The 23,804-nt window shown below is 45.7% G+C and overlaps 1 pseudogene; it reads right to left on the reverse strand.

Moving 5' to 3' along the window:
* On the reverse strand, positions 1–4,279 carry LOC138728526 (centrosomal protein of 85 kDa-like; annotated as a pseudogene).
* Between the last annotated feature and the right edge of the window lie 19,525 nt (positions 4,280–23,804).

The following is a 23,804-nucleotide window of genomic DNA, read 5'->3' on the forward strand; positions in this document are numbered from 1 at the left end:
TTATTGAGTGGTACAATTGTCCGCGATGTCCTGAGCACAACGGTCTGACATCATAGTCCTTAATTCATCAATGTCCTTTCGTAACTGAGAAACGTCCAAGAGCTTCTTTGGAAGGCTTTCTGCGCTGCAGTAATTTTCATTCTCATCAGCTGAACAGCTCAGTGATTGTATTTCCGGCGGTAAGGAAAGATTTGGCTCCTCACCCTGGGCTTTCTGAGTCAGAATACTGCACAGTGCTTTCAACTCAAATATGCAATGGGACATTTCCTTGAACAACTGGTCTGCTATATGCATCTTCTCCGATACTGGCTGCCTGGAATCTTCCACCTGCCGCATCTGCTCTTTCAGAGTGGCATTCTCTTCCATCAGTCTTCGATTTTCCGAGAAAATGTTTTTTAACTGCTCTATTTTCCTGTCTTTTTCTTCCAGTCCTTTTATCATCTGCTCCACTACCTGATTTTCTTGCAAAAGGTTCTCTTGCATAGACTGCATGTCTAAAATCAGTGCAGCTATGTGGTTTTGCTGATTCTCTATGACCTTACTGGCTTTCTCATTCTTCTCTTTGAGACATTCATTCTCACTCAGAAGCTGGTTTTTGTCCAACAGGGGAAGGCGAGCACCATCTTCCAGGCATTTTTCCACTCTCTGTTGTAAACCCCGTACCACTGTGACCAGCTCTTTTTCTTTTTCCTTCTGACACACGAGTTGCAATTCTCTCTCTCTGCACTGTGACCGGACCTCTAGGAGCTTCGTTTCTAACTCAGTCGTAGTTTCTTAAAGCTGCTTGTTCTTCTCTTCTAAAATTTGTAGCTGTTTAGTCTGCCCTTGTATATCATACAGCGTTCGTAGATCAGTCAGATATTTCATTAAGGTTTCAATTTGTCTTTGTTTTTCTTTGCTTTGCTCAGACATCTTCAGGCATTGCTTTTTCAGGCTATTAATATATTGGTCTCTACTTTTAAGTTTCTCCTCCATCTTCTTTTTCTCTTCACTAGATTTGTTTGAAATCAGTTTTATAAGTTCATTGAGTTGTAATTCCTACTTTTCAGCTGCTGCAAACTGTCCCAGAGTTGCATATGTCTGTCCAAATGCTTCACAGATGGCTGACATAGGTTTGCTATCTTCTTCACCATTACCATGCCGCTCCAAAATAGATCGCGAACATGCTCCGTCTCTGCCATCTTCTGGAACAATGCCATTGTCCAGCTCATCGTCGGAAGGCACAGATTCCTTCTGTGTAATTTAAAAGAGATACGTGAGCACTGGCACTGGCTCCTTCTCAACCCATTGCCACGCACAAAGCTCCCTCTTTGAAAACATGCATAAAATGTTAGAGGTGAGGGATGGAAGAGAAGGGAGAAACACCGAGAACATCTTTGGCATTTCTGTTGAGTAGGGCTTTTGAAAGGGGCTTAAGTACACCAGCCCAAGATGCACAGGGGCGAGGCAGAAGCACCTGTTTGTCTAGATTGTGGGTCCTATGGGCAATCCTTTGACACGGATGGGATCTGCAAGAGAGCTGAGTGGTGGAAAGGCATTTCTTCTCGCAGCAGAAGCCACCTAGGTTTTCGGAGGACTCTAAGTGGCAGGAGGCTTAACTGCATCAGTCCTCTACTAGAAATCAAGCTCAAAGGGCAGCTACTAGGAGAGCCAAGTCATTAGATTGCCCTAACATTGTCTCAGTCCTAATTGAACAGCTTGTCTACAGCACTGGTGCGTCAAGGTCCCCGTGAGAAGGTGTGGCAGAAGCAGCAGAGGAAAAGGAGTCCAGAAGCAGGTCAGCCCAGTGGGGCTCCACTGCCTCCTTCAGAGAAGGGCAAGAGTGACTGGAAAGCTGGCTGGTGGAGAAGGGGCTGGGGGGTGTTGCTCAATAGGTGCTGAATATGAGTAGGAAGGATTGCCAGGCAGCCAAGAAGGCGAATTGCATCGTGGCTTCCAGCAAGAGCAGTTTGGCCGGCAGGACTAGGAAAGTGATTGCCCCTTTTGACTTGGCACTGCTGAGACCATTCCTCCAATACCGTGTGCAATTTTGTGCCATAACTACAGATTTTATCATTCTACCTCAGAGTCCTTCAAGACGTCCTCATCATTTTCTTCATTTTCAATGTCTAATATGGGAAAATCATCTGCAAAGGAGGCAAAAAGCACAAAGGAGCTGTGGAAGCTTTTTCACACTGCTTTTCCCCATCTGCTTTTCCCCATCAGAGAATCTGGAAGACGTGGCCCTTCTAATTCATTACGAAATTACCATTGCCATCCTTCCCCAAAATGGAACATGAGCATGCTCCGTCTCTCTCTGCTCGTGGATAATGTCATTGTCCAGCCCATTGTCGGAAGGCACAGAATACAGGCCACTCCTATCTGTCCCCATAGCCTCCTCCATGGTCAAGTGTCCTACCTTCTTTCATCGATATAGGTTCATCCTTGGGAAAGGCTGCAGACGCCTCCATTTTTTCCTGGCCTTTTGTGCCCCACGCAGAACATCCTTCTGTCTTGTCATCTTCTGCATCATCCTTCTGATGGTCAGTAACACTACACACAGAAAGGAAGGGAATGCATTCCGCAAAAATACACACACACTTGCATACACTTTCTGCTGGAATTTAACGGCCATTTCTTTGCCATTCTACCTATATTCATAGACCTCTGAGAAAGGGTAACTCACACACAACTTACTGCACGACTGTAGTAGTGGAGACTGAAACACTGACTACAGGCACGTTCATGCTACTGCCACCTATTCTTGTCCCTGGAGTAACTCATCCCTGCTGGCTACAGTCGCATCTGATAAATCCCCTCTTTGCTTCGAGGGTCGGGGAGGATAATAAGCCCACTGGAATACCGACATCTAGCTACAAGGCTTGTACCTCATCAGGATGCTGCAGTAATGCTACAACAACTCTTCACATCATGCTCGGCTAACATCTCCTCAAACCCAGTCCTCATTTTGAAGGGATTCAGGTATTCCCACGGATAGTCTCAGGAGCCGTTTTTTTAAAGAGCTCCTAAGTGGAGTAGCAAGGGACCAAGAAAGATGGGGGTTGCATTCCAAGCACTGCACTGCTTAACTACTTTGCATAGGCATTCTCTTCTAACACCCGTGGCAGAGGGGCTCTTGGTGCTCCAGAGAGAGACTGCTTTCAGGTTTGCTTCATAAGCAGAACTAAAACCAAAACAAAACCCTCAAACAAACAAGGAAAGAAAACATTAACAACGTGCTCCAGGTCAAGTCTGCTCCGCTAAATGGTGTGTTAACGCCATACTGATACTTTGCCAGAAGCCTGGAGGCAAGGGAATGAACATCTTGTTTTGATAGAGCAAATCCTTAAGCTTGCTGTCTTCCTAAAGGGACTTTTACTACAGGCACCTTTCCCTCCTGCTTCCCATCAATCCAGGCTGAGAGAGGGGCAGGGGAAGAAGGACTGAAGTTGAGATCTAGTGCCATGAAGTGTCAGGCAGTGGTTTGTAGCAGGACAAGGCATGCTCAGCTCCTAGGCATAATGCAGTTCATTCACCCACCGCTGGGCTCCCTGCCCAAAGAGACTCCTGTGCCCAGGCACTGGTCTCTGCCTCCAGCAGGGCTGCCCAGCCATCAAGCACAGCAAAAGAGACTGTGTCTTGGAAGGCAGGAGTCTCTGGAGGCTACCTACATCTATGGAGACTGGAAAGCCTGTATAGAACTCTGGTTTTAACCCTGATCAGTCCCACATCAGACATGTCCCAGAGACAGAGGGGATTAGGGATTTCTAAACAGCAACGGCACGGCTGTGTGGTGTCTTCCTGGAAGCACATGCCCTGCTCAAGCCAGGTGTTCAGTCAGACAAGAGGAAAGGAGCCATCTCTGCTTGGACGAAGGCCTGCTGAGCTCCACACAAGGTTTCTCACAGGCACCAGTCTAGCAGAGCAGAGCAGGGAAGGGCACGGCAGTGTAGGGCAGAGTGGAGCATCCACCGGCTCCTGTCCCAGCTTGGGCAGTCCTCCTCCCTCTTCCAGCCAAGGGGCTGGAGACTTAGCAACAGGCATTGCCTGAGCCTTACGATTTCTTTGCAGACTGTCTCTTGATGCGAAGCCTCTTCCACCACTGGTGCTTATGCGCCTTGGCCAGGTGACCACTGATGGCTACGCTGTGCAGTCCGTCCTGGCTCTTCTCCTGGGGCTCGTTGCGCTCGTTGGGCTCATTGGGCTCATCGGGCTCATCAGCCACATCAACAGCCGCAGAAGCGCTGCGGCATGACAGTCGCTCCCATGCCCGCCTCAGGTGCTTGGTGAGGCGCTGCATGGTACAATGGGGATGGGGGTGGAGAGAGCGTAGGGGTGGGGAGGTTGTGAGGGGAGGGTGAGAAGAACCAAGAACTGATTCTCGTCACTGCCAGGCAGAGAAGTGCTGCCAGTCTAGGCACAGCCCCGACAGCACTGAGGGCTGCTGCCTGCAGGGTGTCTGGACAGGGGTGGGGAGTTTACTGTGGTGTCACAAAGAGGGGTAGGGCTGGGGGTGGGGTTTGTTGGGGCGTGTCATGTCAGGGCTGGGGGTGGGGGGGCAGCAGGGGGAGGGTCAGGGTGATGGAGGCTGTGGAAGTCAGAGGATCACAAGTTTGAAGAACCATAGACTCATAAAATGTTTTTGGTGGGAACATCATCCATTTCCAACACTCCTGCCAAGGGCAGGGACACCTTCCCCTAGATCAGGTTGCTCAAAGCCTACTCCAACCTGGTCCACCCTCGTAGAATTTTCTTGTGTTAATTTGAACATGATACTAAAGCATTGCATAAAAAGTGATGAAGCGGGCTATCATTCGAGATGACTGATTTTCATCATTACCCTTTCAGATTACATTCCAAAACTCAGGAAAAATTTTCTGGATTTCAAATATTCTCTCTCTTACATTTCACAGTATCTGACACAGAATCCTCTGGTGTGGCAACCTTGACCGCCTCACTCATTTCTATTTAGGATTTCTAGCACAGAGTTATGAATTTCTATTTCAAGTGTAAGCTTGCCACAGTGAAGAATTTAATCCAGAGCTACTTTCCAGTGTCGCTTTAGCAAAGAAGAAGTGCGGCCACCTTCGGAGTAAGGAGGTATCCTTCTGTTCCTCGAGCATTCTTGATCTGTCCTACTGAGGAAAAAGTGTATTGTTTCTTCTAGAGGAACAATGCATGTATTTCTATTTGAAGTCCCCGCTAAAGTGTGCCGGTCATTTTACGAAGCAGTTATTTACAAAACTGGAGATGAGGCAAAAGGGCCTTGGCATGTGGATATCAGAAGAACGGTACACTAGGTGTAGTCATGTCCTGCGTTGTGTACACAGAGTTTTCCAACAGCTGTATCCAAGAATTCCTAGGTGGTGTTCTGCATTAATACCCTAGTTGCTTCCCCTGTGGAAGCTTTTAACAGGGGCAGGAGGTTCCTCCTCTGTTCCTTTCAGCAGCTTAGACTGGAGGAAAGCCACCATGAGCTGGCTACCCAAAGATGATACTCAGGAAGCAAGATCATCTCAGAAAACCACTGAATTGGGCCAGCCCATCATCAATATCTCCTCTTCTCTGGAGTGTTTGCATCTCTTCTAGACTGCCCTTATGCTGAGACCTTGAGGTGGCAACAGGAGCAGCTCCGGCAGATATGGAATGTTGCTCAGAGGACCAGGGCTTTAACTCCCCATAATTATCTGAAGTAGAAGAGAAATGGAAGCCAGAGATGAGGATATCTCTGTTCATGAATGCTATGGGTGAGACCAGGGGCTGGTGGTAGGCCCCTTTGTTTCCCCTGTTCACAGCTCTGACCACTGAACTCCATCAATTCCTACTATACCTTAGCTCACAAAGCATCAAACATTTTCAGAGTTAAGAGTATCCAATTGTTTCTCAGAGTGCTCCTTTCTGGACCTTGTCAAAGACCACTAGGGGGGCTTGAAATCCCATGAAGCTTCTGCTTAATCCCTGCCATCAACTGCTTCAGTCAGTCACCGCTCTTTGCTCCAAGCTACGCAAGTGCACTGCCCAAGGATACTTAGCGGTTTCATAGAAAGAGTCAGACAAGAGAGGGAATCCTAGACTTGAGCTGGGAACAGAATACTCCTATGCAAATCCGAGATCACCAACTATCACCTGCCCAGCTCAAAAGGAAATTTCACCCTGATTCTGTGTCAGCTTCTGTGTGTCCGTTACCCACGCTGTGCAAGTTCCTGCCTCTGTCCTGGCAACCAAGCAAGCCCGGCAGGGCACCCTCTCCTTGTGCAGCCCTCCGAGGCTTCTATCTGGCTATGACCCCGTGTTGTTGCTCTTTGCCTTCCTGCACGTGATGCTGCACACACGGATGGTACAGGAACAGAGCTGCTGATGCCGCCTTTGATCTGTAAGCAGAACTAATAGGAAGAGCCTGAGACATTTGTGGTTTTCTGGAATGCATGGAACGGACACAGATGGGATCACCCAGCAAGTTGCCTGCATCCCTTGCAGGCAGGGTGAGCAGGGAGGGTGCAGTCTGTCTCCGAGGTTAAGAGGTAAGTTCAGTCAGTGAGAGGGAGCCCAGCCATGGTGTCCTCCTGGCGAGACTGCATCCTCTGCACCTGCCAGAAGGGAGGTGTCAACCCAGACTGAGCTCCCAGGAAGACACAGCCATTCACGTCTCTGGCTGCAGGGAGTGACACCAGCGTGCAGGGGAAACAGAGGGCAGTAGAGGCAAAAGATGTATAAGCTGTGATCCAGTGGACTACCTCTTCAGCCTGGTGGCAGAGCTGTGAGGGGAAGTAGACAGGCTAAGAAGCATCAGGGAGTCTGAGTAAGAGTTAGGCTGGTGGCGCCACACTCCGAGATCTCTGAAAAATGAACAGAGACAACCACCAGAAAAAGGCCCACTTCTCCAGCTTGCCCAGGTCCCTCGGGATGACATCCTGTCCTTCTGGTGTGACAACACCAACTCTCAGCTTGGTGTCATCTGCAAACTTTCACCAAATATCATGTCTCTTCCCTGCCACCATCCCCACCTAAAAGCCAATAGCCCCGCAGCCATGAGATGCATCAGGTCAAGTTCTGTGTCAGCATCTGGGTGTCCATTATTCCCCCTGGGTGAGCAAAAATATTCCACTTTATGCAGCAGGAACTACTTCTTGTATCACCTGGTTGGTTTGCTGCTCACCTGTATCCATGATTTGGAGGCAAAAAGGGCTGGGACTGATGAGAGAATGCTGCCCTAGCGATGCTTTGGGGCACGTGGGTGCCTGTGCTTCCCACTTGGGGCGGTATGACAGCTTCTAGTGCGGAGGTGGTGAGGGGCGTCCAGCAGCGGCTGCTCCTGGACTGGATCAGTGTGATGGAGAAGTAATAGAATATGCACAAGATTTCTGGGAAGATTTATCTGTCTGCCTGTGAGTGGGAGATGTATTCTGTAACCAGCACTTGTGTTGCAGCACCTGATTGATGGAGATCAGTCCCTCGTGTTGCCCAGGCCTGATAAAGGATGTTTGCTTTTTAACACTCCAGAATGAGCCTTAGAGGATTTGTTTGCCAGTATTGCTGGTATGAGCAGATGTGGCCTTGGTGATTCTGGCTGAGGTGAGCCTGGATCCCTGGGGGTGGGGACGCAGCTCTGGTCCTGTCCCAGAGGTGCCAGTGCCAGTGCAGCTGCCTTTGTATCCCCGAGCTGCCCCACTGGGCAATGCGAGACAAAAGCAGCCTCCACTGTGAAGGGCTGCTCCCTACCCCTTGGGGTGCTCCTGGGGTCAAGTTGTGCACAGCTGAGTATCGTCGTTTTCCCTTTGGTCAGAATCGACAGTGGGAGGAAGGTGAGGAGAATGCCCGACCTGGAAGCCAAGAGGAGCAGGAGTTCCAAGCAACAGCAGATGAGGCTTCTGGAAGCACAGCCAGCACAGCGGGAGGCAACGACCACAGTCCAGCTCTCCCATCACCTCCTGATGCTGGTGCCGACACACAGAGGACAGGCTGGGAGGACTCTGTAATGTTCTGAAATACATCAGGGTGATCTTTTTTAGGCTAGCTATACCCAGGGGGCTGTGTCCACTGTCTGCTGTGTTCTGATGGGTCTCCTTCACTGTCCTCTGGGTCAGGGCCCGGAATCCTGTTGCTTTGATGCTGTGCCCTAGGCCAAGGGGTGGTGTTCCACTCAGCTATTCCCTGGAGCTCGTATGCTGGGTGGGGGCTGTCGGTGTCTGCTACCTGCTGGCTGCAGGAGTGCTGGACACAGCCATGTGTCAGGGCATGGCTGGACATGGGCCTTGATACAGGCGTGTGTTCTTGGTCCAGTTGAGGTTCATAATGGCTGTGAGAATCTAGAGCAGCAGCAGAACCTGAGTGCCAAGCAGTGGCAGGAAGCCCCCAGTGAAATCCGAGAGGTGAATCCACTGTGAGATTTGGAAAAGAAATATACCCAGGACTCCAGAGAGAGTTATAATTTTGATGATGAGTACAATGCGGGTTGCCTTCCAGCCCTCTCTCTCCTCTGAGAAAAGTGCAAGAAAAATGAAGTAGAAGATGCTGAAGACCAGGCAAGAATATGCACAAACCAAAGCTAGCGCCATTCCCAATAGGCTGATGCCCATCACCTGCAGATGCTTCCGTCACTCCAGGCACTGCAGCTTCTCAGCTTTGTTTCTAACTCAGTCGTAGTTTCTTGAAGTTGCTTGTTCTTCTCTTCTAAAATTTGTAGCTGTTTAGTCTGCCCTTGTATATCATACAGCGTTCGTAGATCAGTCAGATATTTCAATAAAGTTTCAATTTGTCTTTGTTTTTCTTTGCTTTGCTCAGACATCTTCAGGCATTTCTTTTTCAGGCTATTAATATATTGGTCTCTACTTTTAAGTTTCTCCTCCATCTTCTTTTTCTCTTCACTAGATTTGTTTGAAATCAGTTTTATAAGTTCATTAAGTTGTAAGTCCTTATTTTCAGCTGCTGACTTTGACAAGCATTATCTCCTGTGAAGCATTTACCAGCTTCCGTCAAGAGGTTCACGTCTGTCCTGCTTTCTTCCCTCCACTGCCCATTGTCCAGTGGTATATCATCCCAATGTCTTGGATGTCCTAGGCCATCAACTCACAGCCACTTGTGGATTTGGTACAGCCTCTGAGTTTTTATAGCGTGCCAGGAGAGGCCTTGATCAATCCATATCTGGGGCCTGGCTGCAGTACCGGTGACTAGAGACTGTTCAGCATCCCTCTCCCACTCCTTCTCTTTTTCAACACTTGGGAGTGGGGCATCTGTGTTTAACGGGCACAGGGAATAAAGCTTCTCTGTCCCGAAGCTCTCCTCCACACAGTCATAGCCAAAAGGAGCAGACACACAACAGGGAACGGGGTCACAGCATCCAGGCTGGATGGGGCCTTGGGTAACCTCATATACTGAGATGTCCCTGCCCATGTCAGGGGGTAGAACTAGATGATCTTTAAGGTCCCTTCCAACCCCATCTATTCTATGATTCTATGATTCTATGATTCTATGACTCTATGATTCTATGATTCAAATATCCGTGCTTGGGGCCAGAGTGTGCTGCAGAATGAGACCTCACATACGTAATTTCACCAAGGTTTGTCTTGCTCTTGGTATTACTTCTTGGTTTGCCTATCTTTCCATGTGCTCTCCCACAGCCAGGCATTGTGCTCTTCCTCTCCCTGTCCCACAAGGGCTCATGCCCACCCACCATTCTCCCTGCCATCCTGCCTTGCAGCCCTCAGAGGAAGAACCAGTTGCATTTGGAGGGGGCTCTTAGTTAGCTGGCCAGCTGTCCTAGGATTCTGTTGGAACTGACTGCCGGGAGCAGTAGAGCCTAGCCAGCTCGTGAGCCTGCCCACCCACCAACCCTTGACACTGTGTTTCTTTAGACTGGTTCCCTAAGGAAGGCAAGCTGGTAGAAACAGGGGCTTTTTGTTCAATCATCTCTTGTTACATTCTATGCCTGCCACCCCCATGCCCATAAAATATCAAAATTGTCCTAGTTGCGTACGTTCACTAGAAAGTGGGCAGGATTAAATTCCAAGGAAGTTCATGGAAATATATGGCACGGGTGGAGGAGAGTCACGTCAGAGACCCAGTGCTACTCTGTGAGCTCTGCGTGTATGAGGGCCCAAGGAAATCCCACAGAATCTGTCACCTCTCCTCTGCTTTGTGTCTCATGTTTAGAAGGACCTATTTTACTTTTCCCAGTAATGCCCCTCTGATCACTCTGACAGGCACTCCGCAGGCAAATTAGCTCTTTCACTTAGAATGTTCTAAACCCTTTTGGCTTGGATCAGCTGGTGTTCTGAACGTTATGTTCCGAGGTCTAGTTGCTGTGTCTATGGGAACTGCACCTGACGAGGAAGCATGATGGAAGTGGGGCTTCGTTCCCAGAACTGACGTGCAGAGAATCAGCCAGTCAGAGCAGAAGAGAAGCTGTGCTTGACCGATCCATGAATGCTTTACTGATCCATGAATTCTTTGCCTAGCATTTTGGGGGTAAGTAATACAAGAGCCCCTCATGGACCTCCACAGAGCTCTGCCTGACATACAAAGAGAGAGGCTATGTCTCCTCTCACCTCTGGTCTTCATAGGGAGGAAGAGACTTGGAGCAGTGCTGCATAAAAAGATGTCTTCTCTGGCAACCTCTGTGGCATGCCCACCACGTTAAGGACCTTGAGACAGACAGACAGACAGACAGACTTCTCAGAGGACTATTGTGGGACAAATGGTGGTGACATCTCTCTCTCTTTTTCTTCCTCTTCTCTTTTTTTTCTCTCTCTCTCTTTTGCCCCCTCTCTCCTACTTACCAATGCTTACTTTCCAATAGCCAGAGCAATAGCCTAAAACAATATAACTGTCAAAATCAATCGTTGGAAAGGATCACCATGGGAGAGTCCCGTGTCTCAGTGTCTGGGGCAAAGTGAGGCTCGATGCGCACAGCTCAGGAGCTGCCTGGGGTATCTGTGTTTGAGATGAGGCTTGCAGGGATCCTCTGTGCTGCTGGGACTGCACGGCCATTCCTTGTGGTAGCTTGTAGGCAGCTGAACACCTTCCAAGGCTGGGGCTGTGCCTTCCTCCCAGCAAGATGATGGCTGGGTGCCTGGACAAAGGCAGCAGGACAGGGAGGCTAAAGGCACACAGCTCCAGTGCAGGATCTGGTGCCTGTGCAGGGATGAACATCTCTGTGGAGCTGCTGTACACCACTGCGGTCCACAGGCTGAGCGTAAAGGGGCAAGAGAATGGGCCTTTTCTCTTGCAGTGAAGAGCACCCCAGAAGACTAAGCTTTTCTGCATCCCTCCCTACCCCTCGGCTGCCAAGAGAGTGAGTAATGCTGTGCAAGAATGTTGTGAACCTAAGGTAGCTTTGGACTTGGCACCTTCCCTTCATGCCATCACTACACTGCTAGGATCCTGCTTTCCCTCTCAGGCAGGATCAGCTGTGGGGAAATCACAGGTGAAGAAAGGCTGCTGACTAGCTAAGGATTGCTAAGGATTGCATAACCGCTATTGAAGTGTCCCACAGCTGGGGAAGGCTCTGCAAAGCATTCACAGGCCCTTCCTTTTCTCCAGCATCTTCTTCCAGCTGAATGTGTTGGACGTTCCCCTGGGACTGGGCAGAGGTTGAAAAAGCCGTCCTCCTCTGATATGACTTTCACACATGCTCCTTCTCTGTCTCCAGGTGGAATCAAGTCATTGGTAAGCTCGTCCTCAAAAGCTACAAAATCAGTCTGTGTAATATAAAAGATAATTCAGAACTGGCATTGACTCCTTCTTAACCTGTGGCAAACTTTGGCTTCAATTAATTTTTCCTATTTCTGTTCCATCAAATCCTTTTCTAGAGGTTCCTTGAGGTTCTGCTGCTGGTGACATCATGTTTTGAGTGGTTATTTCACACTGATTCCCCCTTCTGCTTCACTGCAGAGAAGCTTACAAAGGGACACATTTACTTAGTCGGGAAATTACCATTCCTGCACTGCAGTGAGATTTGTAGTGCGAACGCTCCGTGTTTTTCTTTCAATGAAATGGTGAAAGTTTCTGACAAATTCTGTAAAGTTTCAGAATCCGCCTGTGTCATTTAAAAGAGGTGAGTGAGCATTGTCACCATGTCCTTCTCAAAACATTGCCACCAGCAAAGCTCCCTCTTTGGACAGCATGTGTAAAACGGTATTAGTTGAGGGAAAGAACACAATGAAAAGGACATGGGTGTTTGCTTAGTAGGTGCTGAATAGGAATGGGAAGAGTTCCAAGGCAGCCAAGAAGACTGATAGCATCGTGGCTTCCATTCCAAGCAGAACTAGGGAAGTAATTATCCCTTTATGCTTGGCAGTGCTGAGAACACTCCTCCAATACCGTGTGCAGTTTTGTGTCCCTCACTACAGAAAGACCTTGAGGGGTCTTCCAAAGAAGAGCAAAAGAGGTGCTGCATGGCCTAGAGAAGAGCTGCTCGGAGGGGCAGCTTAGGAACTCGGCGTGTTTAATCTAGAAAAGAGGAAGCTGAGTGGAGACCTTACAGCTGTCTACAGCTGTCTGAAAGGAGGTTGTGGCAAGGTGAATGTCGCTTTCCTTCGCCAAGCCCCAAGTCACAGGAGAAGAGGAAGCGGGCTTAAGTGGTGCCTGGAGAGAATTAGATAGGAGATTAGGAAAAGCTTTTCACCGAACAGGCTTTCAAGCACTGGCGCAGTCTTCTTGGGGAAGTGCTTGAATTGCCATTGCTGGAGGTATTTAGATAGAGTGTAGACATGGTACTTAGGGATGTGGTATAGTTGTGAGTTTGGAGGAGTTATGGTTCCTGTTAGACTCAGTAGACTAAGACTCTTTTCCAGCAGAAATGTTTTATCATTCTACCTCAAAATCCTTGTAGAAGACCTCCTATTCGTCCTCATCTTCAGCTCCTGATACAAGAAAACTACTACAACAAAGGTACCCAGTGTGAATCTGCTTTGGGTGCTGCACCTTTGGCATCTCTGTTGAGTAGGTCTTTTGAAAGACACTTAAGTATACCAGCTCAAGATAGACAGTAAACACTAGGGGATCTACCAATGAAGACGGTCCCTCTCAGTTTGACTTTCAACATAAAGCAGAAGAAGTGGTTGGCTTTCTCCTGCTTCAGGCAAAGGCAATCCCATTTGTGAGGCTGCTTTTGCTCAAGGGCCTGGACATACTTGTTGGTAATAATGAAGGATGGTCAAGTCCAATGCATACCTCAAGGGAATCTGACAATGGCTTAGAACTGCTCAGCTTGGCAGAGTACGCCGAACACTGGGTAACTACACGAAGACAGTTAGTCTAGTCCAGCTTGCTTTACACTGCTTTCCTGGGCTCTTATCAGCCAAATCACAAAGACAATGAATCCTGTCTATCTTGCTGAGTTTAAATCAGAAATTCTCTTGAAATTCCCCATTATATCAGGATTCCTGAGACTTGTATATGTGTGAACAAGTCGATTTTATTAAGAATAATTGATTATAACAATTTGTGACAGAACGAGGGCTTGGTGGTGGCTGGGGATACAATACTGTTTGTGAAAATACATTGAAAAGCATAAATAGGAGTGATATGCAGGTAAGAAATATGGGGTTACAATCAAAGTGTAGAGAGATAAGTAGCTTGATGTTAAGATGTATATTGTTAGAGCACGTAGCACAAATGTCTCACCTCGATGGTGTTCTGAAGGCAGGGGGAGATAGGATGCAACCCGTCAGCGACTCAAATCTTTTGATGACATTTCCCCCCCGCAACCTTCCCATTTGCTTACATTTTTATAATAAATTTCACCATTTGGACGGACTTTTCTAAGGAGCTTGAGTGACTGAAGTCATCACATCAAACTCTGCTGACTGGTGGAGAAAAATTTTCTTGCTTCACTTGCCAAAACCTGATGGTGCATGGCCAGTAGGAGTGGTTATGGGAGCGGTTTGCCTCAGAGGTGGGGAGGAGGCGGGTAGTCCTAGATGTGGAAGCGTGTTTTAGTATGATAATGATATTACAACGATGTTGTAAGGAGCACAGGCCAGCCGAAGGGCAGAATTGTCAGAGTACTCTAATAAGTTGCACTTTTATTTCAATGTGATTTTTATATAAAAAACCTCATTCTCTGCAGGACCTGAGAAGGCTGTTGCCATCTTTGAGCCTGGACGTGCTGGACAGAGTGTGCAGTTGCTTTGTCTGTTGCATGTAGCCCAAGGAAGACGACAGTTCTGGCTCAGATGAGGTCAGACTGGGGGAAAGGGCACATTAAAGCAGGCAGGATACCTAGAAGCCAAATCAAACCGGGCAGCAGTGTGAAATTTCTCAATGACTACAGATGTTTGTGCCTTGAAAGCACAGCATAATCAAGGGGCCTCCTCTCTTCCATCTACACCCTGCTGAAAGCAAGGTCAAACAAGGCAGGTGGCACAGGACCATGTGGTGGCACAAAGAAACCATGAGCAAGCTGAGCTGAGGCGCAGGCCTCCAGACCCTGCCTGAGCTCTGTCACGGTGTCCCTGTCTCCAACTGTGTCTCAGCTGAGCCTCTGCCTGGCCACAGACCTCGCTGCTCCAGCCCCCGGCTGCCTTTCTGGCCTGCCCTTGGCCTCCCCGTGGCCCTGCTGGCCATGGCTGGGCTGTGTCTGACCCTGCTGCCACCACCGGGCCTGAACCCCAGCCCAGCCTGGCCTGGGCTCAGCGGCCTCACCAGGCACTTCTTCAACCCTCTGGGCTCTCGGCTGCCCCAGCTGCCCGCCCTGGCACCGCCTGCTTCTCTTGCTCACATCGGGCGAGGCTGGGCCCTGCCCTGCTGGCCATGGGGATCTCGTTGGCTCCCAGTCCGCGAGGGAGAGTGCCCGTGCTGCTCCCTGACATCGGTCTCTCAGAAGAGGAAAGGTTCTTCCTAGGTTGAGGTGGGATTCCCCCTCTTCCGGCTTGTGCCGCTTCTTCACATCTTTCCCCTCAGTGGGCTACAAACCCATCAGATCCCCATGGGATCTGCAAAGCTTCCATGGCTACCAGAAGCTTCTTTACCTGTTGCCATGCAAAAAACCCACTGTTTTTTCCTGCCACGCAAAAAATTATATCAGTTGAGACAAAGCCAAAAAACGGGTAAACACCTCCAGCAAAAGAAGTGGTGCATGGTGTAGAGAACAACTGCTCGGAGGAGGCGCGTAGGAACTGGGCTTGTTTAATGTAGAAAACAGGAAGCTAAGGGGAAACCTTACTGCTGCATAGAGCTACCTGAAGGTAGATTGGGTTGACGTGAAAGTGGCTGTCCTTTTCCAAGCGGAAAGTCATAGGAGAGTAGGGAACGGCCTTATCGTGCCTGGGGAGGACTAGATAGGAGATTCAGAAAGCCTCTGTACTGAACGGGCTACCAGGCACTGGCACAGGCTTCCCGAGGAAGTGCTTGAGTAGCCTTCATTGGTTTATGAGGTGAACTTGGAAGTGTTAAGATTCCTGTTGGAATCAAGGATCTTCAGGCTCTTTCCTGAAAAAATTATTCTATGATTCTAACTTAGAAGACTGAGAGTAGTAGCAGCATGGCTGTTTTGATGCTTTGATTCCAGAAACTAGGTGAAATAATAAAATGAGACCTAATGAAGGAAATGGAGCATCCAGATAATCATTCTTCACAGCTTGTTCCCACATTCAGTAGTTTGGAGAAAAGATTTCTCGTAGAATGTACCACTCCGTTCAAATGATGACTGTCCCCTGCTCACCAGATTCCCAAGATAAATCTTGACAATCCAAAGGAACCTGCATGTGCCGTGCTATTTGCAGTCTTCCAATAAGGGTACATAATAAAAAGGAAAAGACTTGTGACACAGCAGCATTTAATAAATGTTGTTATTGAGCAATACACTTGTCCCCAATGTCCTGAGGATAACGGTCTGACATCATAGTCCTTAATTCATCAATGTCCTTTCCTAACTGACAAACGTCCAAGAGCTTCTTTGAAAGGCTTTCTGCGCGGCGGTAATTTTCATTCTCTTCAGCTGAACAGCTCAGTGATTGTATTTCCAGCGGTAAGGAAAGATTTGGCTCCTCACCCTGAGCTCTCTGAGTCAGAATACTGCACAGTGCTTTCAAGTCAAATAAGCAATGGGTCATTTCCCCTAACAATTGGTCTGCTATAGGCATATTCTCAGATACTGACTTCCTGGGCTGTTCCTGCTGCTGCATCTGCTCTTTCAGAGTGGCATTCTCTTCCATCAGTCTTTGGTTTTCAGAGAAAATGTTATTTAACTGCTCTATTTTCCTTTCTTTTTCTTCAAGTTCATTTGTCATCTTCTCAACTATCTGCTCTCCTCGCCACACTGTGCAGTCCATCCTGGCCCTTCTCCTGGGGCTCACTGGGCTCATCACCAGCCTCATCAGCCTCATCAGCACCGGCCGCAGAAGTGCTGCGGCATGACAGTCGCTCCCATGCCCGTCTCAGGTGCTTGGTGAGGTGCTGCGTGCTGCAGTTGGGATGGGGGTGGAGAGAGCGTAGGGAGAGGGAGATTGTGAGGGGAGGGTGAGAAGAACCAAGAACTGAGTCTCGTCACTGCCAGGCAGAGAAGTGCTGCCAGTCTAGGCACAGCCATGACAGCACTGAGGGCTGCTGCCTGCAGGGGTGGCTGCTGCCTGAAGGGGTGCTGGACAGGGGTGGGGAATTTACTTTGGTGCCTCAAAGAGGGTAAAGAACTTAATAAAAGTTGTTATTGAGCCATGCAATTGTCCGCCATGTCCTGTGCATAACGGTCTGACATCATAGTCCTTAATTCATCAATGTCCTTTCGTAACTGACAAATGTCCAAGAGCTTCTTTGAAAGGCTTTCTGCGCTGCAGTAATTTTCATTCTCTTCAGCTGAACAGCTCAGTGATTGTATTTCCAGCGGTAAGGAAAGATTTGGCTCCTCACCCTGAGCTCTCTGAGTCAGAATACTGCACAGTGCTTTCAAGTCAAATAAGCAATGGGACATTTCCTTGAACAACTGGTCTGCTATAGGCATCTCTGATACTGGCTGCGTGGAGTGTTCCCGCTGTTGCATCTGCTCTTCCAGAATGGCATTCTCTTCCCTCAGTCTTTGGTTTTCAGAGTAAGCTTCATATAACTGCTCTCCTATAACTACTATGACTTTCCGCTTGAAAAGGACAGCCACATTCACCTCGACCCAATCTACTTTCAGGTAGCTCTAGACAGCAGTAAGGTTTCCCCTCAGCTTCCTGTTTTCTACTTCAAACAAGCCCAGTTCCTACGCGCCTCCTCCGAGCAGTTGTTCTCTAGACCATGCACCATGTCTTTTGCTGGAGGTGTTTACCCTTTTTTTTGCTTTGTCTCAACCTATATAGTTTTTAGCATGGCAGGAAAAAACAGTGGGTTTTTTGCATGGCAACAGGTAAAGAAGGAGTCGGTGTCACTTCTCAAGTACCTCTCTTATATTACACAGACTATTTCTGTGGCTTCTGAGGACAGGCTGGCCAATGATCTGATCCCACCTCCCTCCTCTGGGGAGGCTTGAGATGGGATTGTGCTCCAGGTCAAGGACTAGCACAGACCTACTGCTAACAATCAGTTACCAGGGTTTTTTTTTGCCTTAAAATGCAGAAAAACAAAGAGCTCTAAAGAGCAATCCTCAGTCCTCCAGGGAGTCTAGGCAGAAGATGGTGGCTGGGCTTGTGGTAGCCACGGAAGCTTTGCAGATCCCATGGGGATCTGATGGATTTGTAGCCTGCTGAGGGGAAAGATGTGAAGAAGCGGCACAAGCTGGAAGAGGGGGAATCCCACCTCAACCTAAGAAGAACTTTTTCTCTTCTGAGGGTGGTGAGAGATGGATCTCAGGGTGCAGCCCAGGCAGTGCTCCCTCGCGGACTGGGAGCCAACGAGATCCCCACGGCTGGCAGGGCAGGTCCCAGACTTGCCCGATATGAGCAAGAGAACCTGGCACTGGACCCATGGATCTCCTCTTCCCTTCTCTCTCTGGTGAATTTCACAAATGCTGGTGGATCCTTCTGCAAGACTATGACTTCAAACCTTTGAGAAAAGGAGCATGACTCCATCTGTTTATTCAAAACCTCCTGCCCTGCCCCCTGCCAAATGTCTTGTGCTGATGCAGGAATTGGAAAAACGGAGAAACAGTTTTAAAATTAATATCTAGTCCCTAAGCTTTTCATATGATCAAACAAAATCCCACATGCCAATACTTTCACGAATTAGTGCTTTTCCTATCCAATCCTACAATAAAGCTGGAGAGTAGAGCTGAGGATCCAGATCTGATAGCCAAACTTTTATCTAAAGGATTTCATGTATTTATATTATGAACAATTTGGAGTGAGAACTCTGACTTATAAATTAACAAAGCCAGAGAGGACAGCCACGGTCAGCTAGGTTTGACTTCTGAAAGGCTGCCTGCAATAAGGCTGCTCTGAATGAATACCTGCATGAATCAGTGTGACTGATGGAAAAAGCTTCCAGTCTCTGCTTGCCAACGACAGAATAAATAACAGCCCTGGTTTTTGCTCCAAGAATGGGTTTTGCTCCAAGAATGTTTTCTGCTGTTAAAAGTTGAAGACTTATATATGGTATAAACTCTTCCAACTTCTGACTACCAATTCTTATCAAACTACTGGCCAAAGGAGCATTTGTTTCTGAATTTCTCTTCCTTATATAGCATACTGGAAAAACGGATGAGCCTCTCTTGACTTGCTGTTTGGTAAGCTAAGGAGATTGGTTCCACCGTAAGGCATGTTTTCCAATCCTTCAGTCATTCCTGTGGCTCTTCTCTGAAAGATCTCCAGTTTTTGAACATCCTTCTTTAACTGTACCACAGCTGGATGGAGTGTTCCCAAAGCAGTTGCACCAATGCCAAACACAGCAGTAAGGTGATCCCTGTGCATATAAGCTGGGAATATCAAGTAGGTGTTAGAAAGGATCCAAAAATTGTTTTAGCCCCTTTGGCCACAACACCAGGGTAACAGAGGACACTCATTCAACAATCCATTCAAATGCTCCATCCTTTTCCAGACTCCTATTTCCCAACACAGTCTGTTCCATCTGCTACATAAATTTTGGAGTTTTAATTTCCTTTACCTGCAGCATCCTGAAAAGAAATTATTTGCTATTTGCATTTTATCAAGGGATTTAAACTATGCTAAAGCCAGCCTTTCTGTCATCTGCTAACATCAGCAGTGTGGAGCTAGTGTCTCCTTCCAGTCACTGCCACACATTAGGCAACTCAAATCAACAACTGGATCTCACTAGAAACATAGTTATTTGATGTGTTTACACTTCCAATCTATTTAGAAATTCTGCTTTGAGATCTGTGACTGAAACAGTCAAAATCCAGATACTTTTTCCTATTTTGCTATTTTACTGTTTGAGTTTATGAATAAATACGTGTGGGAATGAGTTAAAGGCTTATAAGAAATTCTTATATCAATATTAGTACAACAATCAGGCTTCTTTTTTTAAAATCCAGCTGAAGTTGACCAAAGTTATTTTCCAAAAATTAACCAATACTAGATGCCTCTTCATGTGTTACATTGCTTTACTATGCCATTCATTGGACGATTCTCCTTTATTTTCTTTGAATCAATTAGTGATACTTATTCATGATCAGAGCAATCTATTTAAATAGAAATCTGAAATTAGATTACTTTTGTCTCTAAAGCTTCCTCAGTGTTGTAGGGCTTATTAGAAATGAAAATAAAAAACTAGGGACTAGACTTCAGCTTTGTAATTCTAGAATTTAGATTTAGAAAAAAACCATAGATTTGCACATGTAACTTTGGCAAGTTACAAGTGAACATACTCCCAAGTACCAACGAAAATTATTCCATTACCCAGAGAAAACATTCATCCTCTGTTTAGTCACAAGATACAAAGAAGGCTCCTTTTGCAACGCTATTGTTAATTCTACCACAACCAGTCAACCAACTGAACATTATGCATTATTTAGGTTCAAGTCTATTATTTTCTTCATTTATCTGATTTTCTGTGTGACAGTGCCCTTATCAGATCTTCTATGGGGCACCAGAATTAAACTTTAATTGGACATTTGTGGCAAAGGAGCAGAGGCAGTTTTCATTCCTATGAAAGCAAGGAATTCAAGCACCCTGAAAAGAAACACAACATTTTTTTTCATGCCATAACACTACTGTGAGTGTTCCTTTTTTTCCTTAGTCTCCAAAAAGCAGTAGGTCACCTTCTGCCTCACTGATAGAAGACTTGCTCCAAATCGTTTGACCACTACCTCCCTGAAAACACAGGCTTCAGATTACTTGCAGCTAGCTGCTGAGGGAGATGCTGTTTCAGAATTGTTAAGTTTGTGATTTCACCGAAGGTCATTTTCTCCCTATCTGCAGGCGAGCATGGCCTGACTAGCTGGTGCATTAGAATAAACAGATACTATCAGCATCAGCAACAAATTACCTTCTGAGGCTTTCTCATTTCTAGAGAACAGCAGGTTGTGGCAAGTCAATTTACGTTTAGGATGGAGAGGGAGTGAAATAGAGGTTATATTGACATTAACAAATAATTTAGCATAAGGGGGAAAAAAAATAAATTGAAGCTGGACAACTACACTATGAAAGCAGACACTACCTGTACACCCATATCAACCCTAGTGAGGTACACAGCAACCCTGATACGGAGTCACAAAGATTTGACATCTGAAAAGAATTTGTGTTTCATGCTCAAGTAGAGAGTTTTTGAATTAATGTGGGGAGGAACAAGTTAAAGGTTTATATTACATCAATATTAGTACAATAATCAGACTTCTTTTTTAAAAATGCAGCTGAAGTTGACCGAAGTTATTTTCCAAGAAAGTAATCAATACTAGATGCCTCTTCATATGTTACGTTGCCTTAGTATGTTATTCATTGCATGATTCTTCTTGACTTTCCTTGAATTAATTAATGAAAATTATTAATGATCATAGCGATCTATTTAAAATGCTGATCTGAAATTAAAGGTGGTGTAGTTTAAAGAACTACAACTACAGACCTCTAAAGTTCATCTGCCTACATGAGCTGTGTTTTGCGTTAAACTGCAACTAAGAAACAGTGAAGAGAACAATTTAAAAGTAAACCTCTAAAGATCAAGTGTACGATTGCCGAGTGAGAGTAGGTAAGAGACCAAGTAGGGATGGGAAGGAAAGAAACTTGATGAAGTTCCTCATCAGGAACTTGTTTATCCGCAAACTAAGGATGGCGTACAAGCCCATTCTTCAAGGACTGCCTAATTTAGGACTGTGAACAATACAAAGGAAATGTATGTACAGACTCTAAGAATGACACTGACCTGGCTTAAAGCCGCAGTCTAAAAATAAAGTGGCTGGATCCTCTCTGTCGGTAACGCAGAGAGTTACACAACTACAAAGAACAACTCATCACCCTAATCCCAAACTCATTAAGACCTTCTTAAAATAACTACAGAAGATTTTTGTGATTATTCAGTAATTTAACATATTGTAAAGTATGAATTCAGGGCCTCAAGAATATTTGTGGGCAGAGAGTCTTGAGCTATTCAGAAGTTATGTCGCCGCGATAGTTTAAAAGGAGCCTACGTTTGATTTTCCTCATAATATCACATAGCAATAACTATTTAACCTTAAATAAAATTTGTTTATTTAGACAACACATTGAAACATGCTCCTTGAATGTTAAATAACTTTCCATTTTTCAGTTTGTATGGGTTTTATCTGAAAGTTATATTTTTGCAGAATTTCATACCTATAAGAGAAACTATTTTCATTATTGTGGAAATGCAAGGATATTACCTGATTAGCAGGACATTTTTCAATATGAGCAACGATCGTTTCTCCTGGTAACTTGACTAAAATGTAGGAAGCCATATTACAGAGGGCTATGTTGTTTCCATCGAATGTAATAACACTCAGTTCAGACAGTACAGAGCATTGACCTAAAATAGAACTGTCATGTAATGAGGTTACCACAAAACCAAATACAAGGCATTTCTAAAACCTTTCACTTTTATCAACATTTGCTTTCATATGACATATATTTGTATACATATTGATGATCATATTCTGCAGGCAGCATACTGAGCCATAAGCAGAAAGAAGTGTCCTCTGTTACTTGGTGAAAATATCTTAACCTGCCACTGTGTGTCCAGTGATAAAGTTTAAACTGGCGATAATTTTCACTGAAGTCAGTGTTTTACAGGCAAGGTCAATGAATCTGTACGTTGCCTAATAAAACATATGCGTTAAAATATACGTATTTTTGAGATGCAGATAACAGGAGACTGCTCTGTCCTGTCTGGAGACAAATATGTAAAAGTGCAATATTGGTTTCAGTAACGGTGCAAGCCTTTTAATATTACTTTTATTTGGGCTTTTTGAACCCTTGGCAGACAGTCAGCTGCCAGTTTCTGCAACTTCTACATATGAGTAAAACCTTCTGGGTTAACTGAAGTTTGGGGGTTCTGTCTTTCAGAAAATGTCAGTATTTCATTTTTTTTCTTCACGGAATGTTAAAATCTCAGCATTTCTACTGACAGAAATTCTGAAAAGTCTCAGCTGGAAAATATTGATGTTCATGTCACAGATTTCATTTCAATGTTTTAATTCAAGACCAACTATTTTGACTCTCTTGAATGTTAATACAAAGATACCAAAACATTGCCTATATTTTATTCTAATGATGAACAGCTCTTTTAAATTTATGCCAGTATTCAACTTCATATCCCCACTGTAATAAATCCTTAAGTTATTACTTGAAATTTACAGATCAAGGCTCTGTGTTGGTTTTAAAAATAAAACAGTGACTTACAGGGACATTCCCATTCTGGGCAACAACTGTCAGTATTCACTTGAACTGGCATTCCTCGAAAACCACAGTCTGGCTTCTGCACGTCCTTAGGGCAGTTCCTTGAAAGGCTGTATAACATCCAACCCGTATTAACACATACGAACTGGCTACATTTATCAAGAGGTTCAAGGTATCTTGGCTGTCATATAGAGGAAAAACAATCAGAATCAACCTTACATTCATTGCCTTTATGAAGTTCAAATGATTGCTTGTTCATCACCCTCCCTGAGACAGAATCAGCATGTCAATATGACCTCTCATCGGTTATTGTTTGAATTAATTGATTTTATGTGGTTGTAGCAGGTGAGAATGATGCACATCACCCACACCCTTCCTGTTCCATCTAGCTTTGGTGGAATTCTCTATGTAAACCATTATGCATCGTGGTTACATGTTACATTCAGTAATAATCTGAAGCTTTTTAAGAAATACCGAATTACGCATTTCCAACTTTTTAAACCATATGACAAAGAAACACATGGAAAACAAAGAAAGACAGGGTGATGTTATCCAGAAATAAAAAATAAAATCCATGGATTGTGGCTTTTTCTACAACTCAGAAATATTTTTTGCTATCTAGAATTGGCATATAATTTTAAAAGCTATTTTTTTAACAGAGGAATCCATTCAAGTGGCAGAAAATGCCAGGGCAGTATAAAAGCAGTGATTCAACAAACCTCCAAGAAGAAAGAAGGATTTTTAAATATACAAATAAAAACAAAAAATAGAAGATATTTAAAATCTCTATTATTTACATACATAGCATAACAGAATGGACTGAAAAGCCATAGATCTTTTAACACATAGGGGCAAGTAAAACTGACCATACCACACATTCAGAAGCTGTAGACATCGGTGTATGAATCATTGTATCAAAGAAAGCCTTGCCAGCCAAAACTGTCATTGTTTCTGTGCTTACTAGAGAAGTTTGTGCTTCCACAGGCTCTGAAGAGGAAGGCAGAGCCGTAACACCGCTAGAATGAGATAAATTCGTTAGCGTTCTGGTCTGCAGCTCTGTGGGTTCTGTTAAATTGAAATAAGGTTGAATTGGTTTCTGCATTGGGATTT

This window comes from Phaenicophaeus curvirostris, chromosome 1 (genome assembly GCF_032191515.1).
Source record: "Phaenicophaeus curvirostris isolate KB17595 chromosome 1, BPBGC_Pcur_1.0, whole genome shotgun sequence".
Classification (NCBI taxonomy): domain Eukaryota; kingdom Metazoa; phylum Chordata; class Aves; order Cuculiformes; family Cuculidae; genus Phaenicophaeus; species Phaenicophaeus curvirostris.